Source organism: Carcharodon carcharias, chromosome 2, assembly GCF_017639515.1.
Source record: "Carcharodon carcharias isolate sCarCar2 chromosome 2, sCarCar2.pri, whole genome shotgun sequence".
In the NCBI taxonomy this organism is placed as follows: domain Eukaryota; kingdom Metazoa; phylum Chordata; class Chondrichthyes; order Lamniformes; family Lamnidae; genus Carcharodon; species Carcharodon carcharias.
The window spans coordinates 188,904,401-188,917,153 of record NC_054468.1 but is presented as its reverse complement, the minus strand read 5'-3'; the positions used below and the strand labels follow the sequence as shown (position 1 = coordinate 188,917,153).

At 39.7% G+C, this 12,753-nt stretch overlaps 1 long non-coding RNA gene across 1 annotated transcript in view; it reads right to left on the bottom strand.

The window, feature by feature from the left end:
• Positions 1 to 2,404: 2,404 nt before the first annotated feature.
• Positions 2,405 to 12,753, bottom strand: part of LOC121289861 — a 33,242-nt gene continuing 22,893 nt past the window's right edge. The window contains exon 3 of the long non-coding RNA XR_005945662.1: positions 2,405 to 2,584. This is a non-coding gene — a long non-coding RNA (uncharacterized LOC121289861). The remainder of the gene's footprint in view (positions 2,585 to 12,753) is intronic.

Here is a 12,753-nt window from a genome sequence, read left to right as displayed (position 1 = left end):
TTGCTTCAGTTGGTAAAGCTGTTGACTGTAGTGGCATTGAGCCATGCAGCCCAGAAAGGCCCCTGATTTGTGAATTAGCTGATCTCAGGTGTTGATAGAGGAATTGAATTTGGTCCTAGGAACTCTTTGGGCCTGGTTAAAAATCAATTTTCACTCTAATAACAACTGCTAGATAATGTGCCTAGATGGTTGTTGGGCAAGGATAGGATCACGCTTGGCTATAGTGTATTTCATAGTTGAACAGCCTGCCAACACACACTGTCTATGTTTTTGTAAAAAATAGCTTATTTAGAAAGGTGCCAGAGAATCACCAGCAACTATGGAACCATACTAGTTTAGTAATTTAGGAGAGGAGGCAGAAAGGGGGAGGAGAGAAACGGCCCTGAATGAAACTTTCAATACACCTAGGACTTACAATTGGTGCATGCTTTGCTTGTCTTAGAAATTAGTGAGGAAGCCTTTTATGCCACAAATTGATACACTTTGTTTCTGTTGGCAGTTTGGGCCTGCCCATACTCTGCCTGCCAAATATTCACAAAGCCATGTAAATAAATTAGAATGAAGCCTAGTGGAACTAGCAGACCAAAATTATCACAAGGTATTTACAGGTAATACAGGTGCTATCTAAAGCTTAGGAGAAGCTTTTTATTCTAAAAGTATGCTTCATCAAAGAGACTACTGAATAAACACTTGCAATGATGGTCATCTGCCCCCACATGGCCTTCTATGGTTACAAAGAGAATGCTTATACTTAAGCCACTGGATCATTCCATCAATTGGGGATTTCAGCTATATCGGCTGGATGCTGTTCACAGGTATAGTTATAAGATAACTGACACACTTTTCTTGACAGTTGGAAAATGTATCCAGTTTGACATCACAGCGTGGCATCTAACTTTTTGAGGCTGTGCTTTCAATGCCTTGATAGGTCAGGTAATGTGTTATGAAGACTGTTATGCCCTGCACAGCTTTGCAATCCAAAAAAAACTTGGACATGGGTAATCCTAAGAAGATGGCCTTTTGGAAGCAGAACTACATGGAGGAGAGCACCAGAATGCTATTTCCAGGATTCCTCAATGCCTTCTGCAAGAGTCATCACAACACCATTAATTAGTAAAGTATTATTATCTGCTTAACGCAGGCTATCTTTGGCATCATGGCAAAGCAATTTCTCTTCTATCCAGTCCCAAATCCTGGAACATCACATAATCAGACCTATTTAGTCCTATTAGACCATGTAAATCATTCATATAATTGGTACAAAATAATTGTTCCCATCACTGAAATACTCTAATAGCCATGAATAACAAAGCACAGCATTAAGTTTACACTCCTTAATGCAACAAACCGCTAGAAAAACAAAGTCCATATCTTTCCTCACATTATGCTTCCTGTGGATGTCTAAATATGTACTCTTTCTCCTATTCTAACATTTCTTGTAAGTGTAGACTGACAGCCAGTGCTACAAGAGGTGATTGGCTGCTCCTGTGCTACTATGGACTCATGGGCAAACCTTCTGATGTATCTTTCTCCTGGGAGCTGGTTGCATTGCTGGGCCTTATGTTTGGGTACTGTGACAACTTTTAACCTTGAAGCAGTACAATAAGGAAAATTTGTAATTTATTTAAAAGGTCTTTGGAATCTGTAATTGTTCTTAATAATATTTGAAAAGGATGTTTAAGAGTTTTCATCAATTGTAAAGGGATCAATTGTAATTTTCTTGGCAACCCTTGACCTGGATGCAATGTCAACAAAAAGATAGTTAAGAAAAAAGCCATGTACTGGCAGACACAAAGGAGAGCTGCAGACACAAAGAAGAGGTATAAGTAAAGGAGCTGGAGGGTGGATCAGTGCACAGATGTCTATATAAAGACAAAGCAGACAGAGACAGAAAGAGGAACACAAAGTTCTGGTGAGGAGAAGAAGCAAATCACTCTCAGGCAGAGGTCAGATGTTCTATTTGTCAGAAAGGGAGACAGGAGCTCTTGGAGCTACTGTGCAAGCTGACTAAAAGAGTTCTAAAACCTGGAAAGCTGTGTGAATAGCTTGGAGACACTAAAGAGCTGGGTATTTTTCCAGAAGTGGCCAAACTGTGAACTGGGATGTTATTGATTGGTTATTTGAAAAGGAACCCTGGGAAGCTACACCATCAGGACTGTCATGCCCTAACAGGGAAAGGGTTTGTGGATGTGTGCTTTGCTGATGATAATCATACCATGGAACTTGAAGGTGAAAGCTGTTGTCAGAAAGGGTGCCTAACCTACTCTGCATGAATAAAGAACAGTATCTTGTAGCACTATGTGGCTACAGAGTTCCACATTTGTGTAGTGAATGATGCAAATGTTTGTGGTTTCATAAGATGTACCTTGTTGGTTCAACTATTTAAAGTGAAATTTACCTTTTTTATTTGAAATATAATTTGCCTGTTAATTCATGATTAACACAAATCAGAAACAATACAAATTAAAATAGAAGCTACAAACAGTGGAATCTTGTTGGTCATTTCTTCATTTTGGCGTCGTTCAGTAAATTTGGTTATCTTGGTTTACAGTTTCCCCACGGGGATCATAACAAAATCTTCCCCCTTGGAAAAGAGAAAATGTTACCATGGTAGTTTTCTTTATAACAGTGTCCGCAATGTGGCAAGTTCTTGACATCATTAAAACAATTCTCATATTCTCTGAAATAAATAGCTACAAATGTACTGTATTACCTTGAGGAGGTAACTAAATTGGTTCTCTTATTCAAACATGTAAATCTATCTATTTGTGCCTGGTTTTAAACAAAATAAATTATGGTCTTGATTTACTATTTTTTTTTTTCCCTTCAACAGATAGCATTATGCATTGGAAAATGGGTCTAAAGGTATGCAGATTTCTGCTCCTACACTTCAAGCAGGTAGCTATTTTTACAGGAGCACAGATGAGAGATGGGGCTACAAAGGGCAAAGAAATTTAGGACCAGGAGCCTCATTGCATCATTGAAATAAGGCCTGCACCTATTTCAGACAGACACTAAAGCCACCTAAAAAGGCCCCTGACGATCAACAGTGGCCTGAACTCCTGTGTGGCTCAGGCATTGGCACTGGTTACTATTGTGCTTGCTTAGACCAATACAATGTTAAATTCAGGTCCCATAGTGCACTACCTGATAGACAAAACCGGCTCATGAGTGAATAATTTTAGCTGTACAATCCTAAAACATCTCTCTGTATTATGATATTATGATATAATGCCAATGCTCTTCAGTATAAAATCTTTTCTGACCTGACTTTTGGTCTATGTCCACTGAGTATAAATCATAATTACCATAATATTTAACAGATTATAATTACCTTATTTTACATTCAAGAACTAAATGCAAATTGCTGCATAAACTTCTATAATATACTTACTGTAATGTAATCAGTTTATCAAACTGAAAAAGTTGAATAATTTAAAACACTGTGTGTAGTGAATACGCCAATAGTTAAAACTGCAAGTCAAAAAGAGGCTGATTATTTACATTTTGGGATAGATTTTCAGGTTTATGGTGAATTAGGAGTCCGGAAATTTTCCGATGTCATGATCCCGCCTTCTACTTGGGTGTGCGAGCTGGCAGGATTTTCATCCAGCAGTGTTTGAAGCTTGAACTCCAGCTCATCAACTCTGTGCTGAAGTTCCTTGAGCCACAGACACTGATTGCAGGTGGATCATACAGGTGTCCACCAGACCCCACATGCTACAGCTGCAACACGTCACCTGTCCTGCCATCTTAATTGTGTTTTATTTCACTAATTAGGTTTAACATTTAGAAATATCACTTAACTGTTATCAGTAGTTATATCAAGTAGCTTAACTGGTTAAGCTATAAATTTAATTAAATACTTATATCCGCTCAGTACCGGTTTAAACTACTGCCCCAGTTTAGATGGACAAAAGCTTAAACTCACCAACCTATCACCTACCTACCTGCTCAGCTAATTAATGCCTTTACCTGCTGCTGGAAGCTGAAAAAAGGAAAAAAAAAATCACCTCCTTAATCCCTTCACCAAATTAGCATGAGCACTAAATTCCCAAGCTAGCATTCACCCCTCATCAGATTCAGTCCTCATCATCTCCAATCTGTGTTCCCACCTTATGCAGCCCCAAAACCTGACTGCTTTTATAGGGGATGGTGACCCACACCCAAGTTGCAACTGCTGAATCAGCTTCTAAACTGGGGCAGTAGTTTAAACCGGTACTGAGCGGATATAAGTATTTAATCAGCTTCCTGCTGCAGCAATTAACACCTACCTAAACCACCACTTTCACTTGCTTGACAGATAACTGTGACTGCCTGGCCTTTTCCGTTAAACTAGGCCTTCCACCTAGCTTGCAGTTTCAAAGTTCTAAGTCAGAGTCTGATTGGTCATCAAAAATATAGCTAGAGAAAAACTTACCTGAACAAAATTCCAAAGATAGCACTCATTCCTTGTCGCACTCAATCCTCATTGCATCCAGTCTCTGCTCCCACTCTTTACACCCTCACCCTTCCCATCATTCACTCCCCCTTAACTACTTCTTATCCTCCCTTACCCCAAATATTCCCTTTAACCACTTCAATTCCCAACTCACTCACTCAGTATCGACTATAAACAGAACTCAAACTCTACAATAACATTTCAAAGTCTTTGAAAATCTCATAAATCTGTCAAAATAAAAAGAAACTGGAGTAGCAACTTTTAAAAAAAAACTTATTTGGAAGCTGATAAATCTGTTAAAATAAACAAACATTACTTGATAGCTACTTAAAACCATTATCCTCTTCAGTAGCTCATAAATCTGTCCAGATGAACAAGCTCACATTCCCTTGGACAGCTGTGTAAACAAACCCTCCTGAGCAGAATCCATTAGTAGTTTAAAGGCAGATAAGCATTTATAATAATATTCCATTGAACAACTGTGTAAACAAATTGTCTTGTGAAGATCCTTAGAATATAGCCAGAAGCTCAGCCATGTGTCAAAGCTCTGAAACAGGCAGACAGATGGCTGAAGTAAACTTCAAAAATGTAGTAAAAGCTCAGCTATCTGTCAAAGCTTTGAAACAGCCAGATAGATGGCTGGATTTCAAACTGGGCTATCCTTTCAAAATTGTACAATGCTGATTGGTACTTTATCAAATAGATAATGTACTCTAATACATCTGATAATGCATTCCCCTTTTTCACAATGCTGTTCTGTCCCTTGGCAGATTGCCAGTTATCAGAAGTAACAACTTGGCAACTATATTATTTAATGATCACTTACCTTTTCAAGTCAATGCACTATCATCACTCACTGTAATAAACATAGAGGTACCTTATGATACAGCATTTCATAATGATGTGAAGTAGGCAATACGTTTTGCACTGATCTTTCATATGTTTCCTGCCTCCAGACCTTGGTTAATAGGATCTCTGTGCTTGTGTGATTCACATTGCCCACCAAATTCCACTCTTCTCATTCAAAATTGTATAAGTTCTAAAATACCAACTTCCTGAATGGTGTTGGCAATGTTGGGGCATTAGCATGTGGGCTCCAGATCTACCCCGTTCCTGTGCAGGTGAAAACTGCTAGCACATGAAAATCCCATGGTGTAGAGGTTTGCAATTAGAGAGACCTTCCTTCATGATGCAAAAGCAAAATTTTGGCCCTTGCACAGAGGTAATGGACACATATTTTTTGCCATTTGAATTATGGAATTGGATTGCTGTTAGGGGTATACATAGCAGTTTTGAGATGCCACAGACTTTACATTTCCCCTCCCCATCAGATTGGCCAGAAATATATTTACAGAAAATACAAAAAATTCAAATGCTACAAACCTGAACAAGACAGGAATACAAGAAGGTCTGAATAGAATTAAGGATTCCTTGATCTCCCCAGGGTGGAAGATTGGCAAAAAAGTCTAGAGTCCAGCATGGATTGATTGGGCCGAATGTACTGTTTCTGTGCTGTATATCCTATCAAATGGTGTGTGCTGTTTCTGTGCTGTATATCTAATCAAATGGTGTGTACTGTTGCGCAGTTTCTCTGAGGTTTTTGTTGATCTTCTGCCTAAATTGCAAAGGGAACTGGGAGAAACCTCATCAAAATAATTGGATTCTCCTTCAGGTGTCAAGATGTCCTATCAGCTTAACATATTTTCCCTCAACAGTTAACAAACGATTTGAATCCAGTTTTGAAAGTGTTAAATTAATTTGTGGAATACAAATCTAAATATTTCCCTTGGCACATAGCTTTTTCTTTAAATATAATGTGTCTGAATATTCCATGCTGAGGAAGTCATTTCCTTTGGCTGCTACCGAGAGAACACAGTAGGTACTATTTCCACCCATCCAGTAAGCATATTTTTTTCCAAAACAAGCTTACCATGCAATGCTGATGTCCTCCTGTGTTTCTAAGGATAGGGAGACTACAAATTATGATATTGTCTCTGAGAGATTTGTATAGCAATTCCAATAAATAAGTTGGTAACACTGTGCTAATAAATTTGTAATGGATATCCCCAACCCGACCACCCAAATTTTGATCTTGCATCAATGTGATACAATTAAGACAATTGTTTTAGGCAGCCTTGAGGATTTGTGAATTCAAATCTCACCAGAACATGTTGTGTAATGATATTCATATGACAATCTGGGAGCTGCTACCAGGAATAAAATGACCATAACAATTTCTGGATTGTTATAAAAGCCCAACTAGTTTACACAGCCTTCTTAGGGAAGTGAATCTGCCACTCTTACCTGGTCCACCCTATTTGTGGCTCTGGTCCCACATTATGTGGTTGCCCAAGAACAAACAAGCAAAAAAACTTTTATCAACCTCCTTTCCCTTGGCAGTATTAGCCGATAAAACTTGGGAGACAAAACCACTTTTCCTTAAAAAGCAATAAGAGTTCCTCATTACTTGTGCTTAGAACAGGGGATTAAAAACTAAAGGAAAGAAATCTTGGTAGCAGTTCAATGCATCCCTATTTGTATTTTGGATATAATAGGCAGCGATTCATAAAAAATAGTCTGGGCCTGGCCAATGTTAGCCTGTGCTGTCCTGCAATTAGCTAATATAGTGGAACCTCCATTACCAACACCCCATTTATGTGGATTTCAGATCCTCCATCAGAATTATTGTGGGGCAATATTACATGAGATGTCACATTACTGCACAGCCTGCTATTACAAATCTCCTCCTATATTACATAAATTACACACGCCGCTCAAGAAAGTGGACATAAGATATTAAGGGTGTTGACTACGGCACCAAGAAAAGACTCACACATGCTCAACTGCAAGGAATCATGTTGAAGCACTTAATTGCACCAACCCAACAGAGATGGCAGCAGACAGGGCAATACTACACTCCCTTCCCACTGAAAAAAAACTTGCACATTAAAATGAAAAATGGTGTGTGAACATAACTTGCCACAATATAAGATGACTAAACTCATATTGATAATACCTGAAATGTAACAGGTTGAGTTGCATACTTGTTTTTACTGTAATCACACCTAAAACATATATGACCAATACTACTGAATCATGTACATGCAAGAAATGCTTTTCCTAAACCCCAGTATGTTTTTATCGAAAATATCATCATTTGACAAGAAATATTGAAAAGAACATTTCTTCCTTCGTACATATTTTCAATTAATCTATCTGGCTTCTTTCTCTACCTGCCTTGGTATTTTCTTCCATTTCCATTACCTTGGCTCTGCTCTTTCAACATCTCTGACTGTGTCAACTCTGAACTTTGACTTTGAATATCAACGCCATTTAATGTTTGGGACTGTGTCATTGATTGATTTGTCTTAATCAAGGACCTTGATTCACTATGCTCTATGGGTGGGTTCTGTGATATTGACAAGCTCTCATTTTCTTTGTGAGTTCCACTTTCTTTCTGACTTTTACTTTGGACTGTAAGAGTAATTTGGACCATATAAATATCATGCTCTCTTTTCATCAGGCTTCCTCTTTCAAGCAAATGATCTACACAACACTGACAGCGTCTCCCTCCAATCTTCATTAGGTATGTGAATGTATCTAGTCTCTTTACAGCAACTCCAGTCACATACTTCTCTTTATGACCTTGGTGGTTTTTCACCATGTCCTTCTGACTAGCACTGAACTCTCATACCTCGTGTATCATGACTCATCTTCACTTTGTCTTGTTTTTCTCTTAATTTGCTATTGACATCAGGCTTAAGCAAACTAAACCTTGTCCTAGGAGCACATTTAAACACTAACTCATAAGGTGAGCAGTTGTAGATTGTGGGATTATCCTGAAAGAGGGCAGAAAATTGTTTAGCCTGCATCAAAAAGAAACAGAAGAATTACTGCCAAGCGCGACAACCAACAAATACTTTTGTAAAGACCTCTTCACAATCCCTACACTTCTTTCTGCAGCATCATTAATGTTGGGCGTTATGGTGGTATTAGAGTGTGTTTGACTCCATTCTTACTGAGAAATATTTTAAACTCTTCTGGCATAAACTGGACCATTAACTGACACCAACATCTCTGGCAACCCATAAATTGCAAACCAACTTCTCAAAATTTCAACAGTTTTAGCACTTGTGGCATTGGGTATAGACTCAACATTTATCCACTTGCTATTGCTATCAAAACAAGCTACTCTTTCCCTTCCACTTCAAACAAATCAACATATACTTGTTCCCATGATATTCTTATATTTGACCATGGAATGAAGGGAACCTTGGGTGGATCATTTCTCATTCTGAGAGAGGCTTCAGAACTTTTCACCAATTCTTCAATATCTCTATCTACATTTGGATACTTAAAATAGCTTCTTACTACTGCTTTCAAAACTGACTATCCCTGTGTGCTTTTGATGTGGTTCCTCTAACAACCTCTCTCTCCACTTTGGCGGAATAATGGCTCTCAAACTCCGTAGGAGACAGCCTTGATCTACACCCAGTCCATTTCTATGTGCAAAATACTCTCGCAGTTTCTTATCATCACACTGTTTAGGCCAGTCATTCGTGACATAATTGAGTACTTTACTGAGCATTACGTCCTTGCGAGTTTCTTCACTAATTTCTCTGGCAGACCCGGCATGCTGTTTGTGTCTGCAAAGTAATTCCAAGTAATTCAGTGGCTAAGAATGAAGCAGTCTTCATGGGAAATCATGAAAGAATGTCCAGGTTAGCATGATCTGCTGACTTAATGGGCAGAATTTTCTGCTCAGTGTGCAGGCACGTGCCTGACACACTTAAGCGTGAAACGAGAGTCCCGACGTCATCGCGCACTTTCACTCATCGCGTGAGAGGTCAGCAGTGCGCTTGCTGACAATTAAGAGGCTTATTAAGGCCAATAAAGTATCAATTAACAGGGATTTTTTGCTGCCTGTCCAACCTTACGGTTGGCAATCGGCCAGGCGACATTTGCATTTTTCAGGAAACCTCATCCAAGGGTAGGATGAGGTTTCCATAATTGAATAAAAATATATCTATGCACAGAATTTTATAACGTCCATGCATGTTCATTCCAACTCGTGAACATTTTTCAGGATTTAAAATTCTATTTTTATTTAGCTTCCAGAGGCAGCTCCCTGAGGCAGCTCCCTGAGGCAGCTCCCTGAGGCAGCTCCCTGAGGCAGCTCCCTGAGGCAGCTCCCTGAGGCAGCTCCCTGAGGCAGCTCCCTGAGGCAGCTCCCTGAGGCAGCTCCCTGCCTTCAGGGAATTTTCCTTCTGCGCAATCCTGTGTCTGCACTGACTTCAGCGCTCGCCCTCTTCCCACCCCCACCCCGGCAGCGTTGAGCCTTTCAGCGCGCCTTTCATGCTGGCTGGCCATTAATTGGCCAGCCAGTGTGGAATTGCGGTCAGGGGCCGATCATGGGTGGCAGAACAATCCCTAGCCACTCCTGGGCCCGCCGATTGCGGCCACCTGCTCACCCAAATATTCCACTGAATATCATACTGATGGGCCATCAAAACCAACACCCACTCTGAAGTTACTGTTGCGTGGGATGGTACCCTTTTATTTGATCTTAAGGGCTTGATGATCAGTTAACAAAGTGAACTTCCTACCGTACAGGTATTTGTGGAACTTTGTAACACCGTGCTTGATTGCTAGTGCCTCTTTCTCAACTTGAGAGTAATTTTTCTCTGATTTCGTTGAAGTATGTGAAGCATATGCTACAGGCTTCAGCACACTGTCTTCCGTTATGTGAGACAACATAACAGCTAACTCTTTTGGTGAGGCATTGCATGCTAAAACCAATGGGTTCTTGGGTCAAGACAGGACTACTAATCAATACTTTCTTTGCTTCTTCAAATGCTTTCTGGCACTCCACAGAGTACTCCCAATCTATTCCATCTTTCTGCAGTTGATACAGTGGAACAAATGTATTAGCTAAGTCATGGATTAACTTAAAATATTACACAACAATCCCTGTGTCTGTTTTAAGTTCTTCTTTGTTCTCTGGACTCTTTGCTTTCAAAATCCCCTCAACCTTCTCCTGTATTATGTGAATACCTTCACCATCTACCTGGTGACCCAGGTGTGTTAAACTTAGCAACATGAAGTAACACTTGTGCTTTTTAGCTTTGATGCCATACCCTTGAAATCGACCTAGGACTTTGTTTAGCCTTCCAATGTGCTCTTTCTCTATCTTACTACTAATGAGAATATTATCCAAGAAGCAGCATACACCTTTCATCCCACTTAGTACTATGCATGATGCTCTGGGATACTTCAGGAGCAGTAGACACCCCAAATGGTAACCTTTTGTACTGGTACAATCCTTTGTATGTATGAATGGGAAGCAGTTTCTTGCTCTTGTCAGCTAATTGTAATTGCAAATATGCATTTGACAGATCTATTTAACTAAACATCTTTCCATTTGCTAAATTAGAAAATAAATCTTCAGAGATAGGCAGTGGGTAAGTATCATTCTTGATCAGTTTATTTACATTTTATTTATAATTTCCATAAATCAGAACAGACTAGTTTGCTATTAGAACTACCACAATCGATGCAGCCCATTTACTGCTCTTCACCTTCTTAATTGCCCCTGTTCTTTCTAATCTATTCAGCTCTTTACTTACTGCTTCGAACTGTGCATGAGGTACTGGCTGAGCCTTGCAAAATGTCTGCTGTACTCCCTCCTCTGACTTTAGCTTAGTGCTGCCTAATTTTATCATTTGTTCCTCCTTGATTCAAAGACCACTTTGTGCTCTCTTAGCACTTTCTCAATGTCAAATGTACTCTTACTGATCCCTAATGTAATTAACTCGGTCAAGTTTAACTTGTCTTCTTAACCCATTTTCTTTCCATAAGGGGAACTCTGTTCCCTCCAACTACTACCAATGGCAAGTAATAGGATACATCATAATATTTCACCCTAGCCCAAATTTTACTAAACACTGGAATACTATTATTGGATTAACTAGTTGGTTTTACACCAGTTTTGTATAAGGGAATATGACTTAAGAACTTCTTTTACTCTTCTTCCAGGATAAAAGATGCTGCTGCAGCTGTATCAATGATGAAAGTAAATTGTGAATCTCTGACTTTCATTTCTACTGTAGGTGCTGAAATTATATCTTTAGACCTATTTCATCTTCCATGTGCTGTTTTTCCTGCTCTCTGACTCCGTACAACTCATGGTCTACCTGTTCGATAACATCAATCTCTGTTTCCACATTTATCGTACGGGCATTCAAGGACTTCTAGATTCCTTAAGTATCTTTAGATCTAACATGACCTCAACCTGTTGCATTGCTGCAACCTGGTTCCTGAATGCAATCTGGAACATTACTGTTTCCTTTATTCCTGCATGCTGTCAGAATATGATCAAATTTCCTAATTGCATTGCACTCCATCTGGAAATGGGGCATTTAGATGGTTGGCCACTACCGTGACAACACCTAAATATATGACTTGGAGACTCTGAACTTGGCTTCCATGGCCTGGATCCCACTGAAATTCAAGAACAAAGAAAAGTACAGCACAGGAACAGGCCCTTCGGCCCTCCAAGCCTGCGCCGATCATATTGCCTGTCAAACTAAAACAATTTGCACTTCCAGGGTCCATATTCCTCTATTCCTATCTTAATCATGTATTTGTCAAGCTGCCTCTTAAACATCACTATCGTACCTGCTTCCACTACCTCCTCTGGCAGCGAATTACAGACACACTACCCTCTGCGTAAAAAACTTGCCCCACACATCTCTAAAGTTTTCTCCACTCACCTTAAATCTATGTCCCCTAATAATTGACTCTTCCACCCTGGGAAAAAGCTTCTGACTATCTACTATGTCCATGCCACTCATAATTTTGTAAACTTCTATCAAGTCGTCCCTCAATCTCCGTTGCACTAGTGAGAACAATCTGAGTTTCTCCAACCTCTCCTCATAGCTAATAACCTCCAGACCAGGCAGCATCCTGGTAAACCTCCTCTGCACCCTCTCCAATGCCTCCATATCCTTATGGTAATGTGGTGACCAGAATTGCATGCAAAATTGCAAGTGTGGCCTAACCAAGGTTCTATACAGTTGCAACATGACTTCCCAGCTTTTATACTCAATACCCCTGCCGATGAAGGCAAGCATGCCATATGCCTTCCTGACTACCTTATCCACCTGCGTTGCGAATTTCAGTGACCTGTACACCCAGATCCCTCTGCCCATCAATACATTTAAGGATTTTGCCATTTACTGTATAATTCCTACCTGTAGTAGAACTTCCAAAATGCATTACCTCGCATTTGTCCGGATTAAACTCCATCTGCC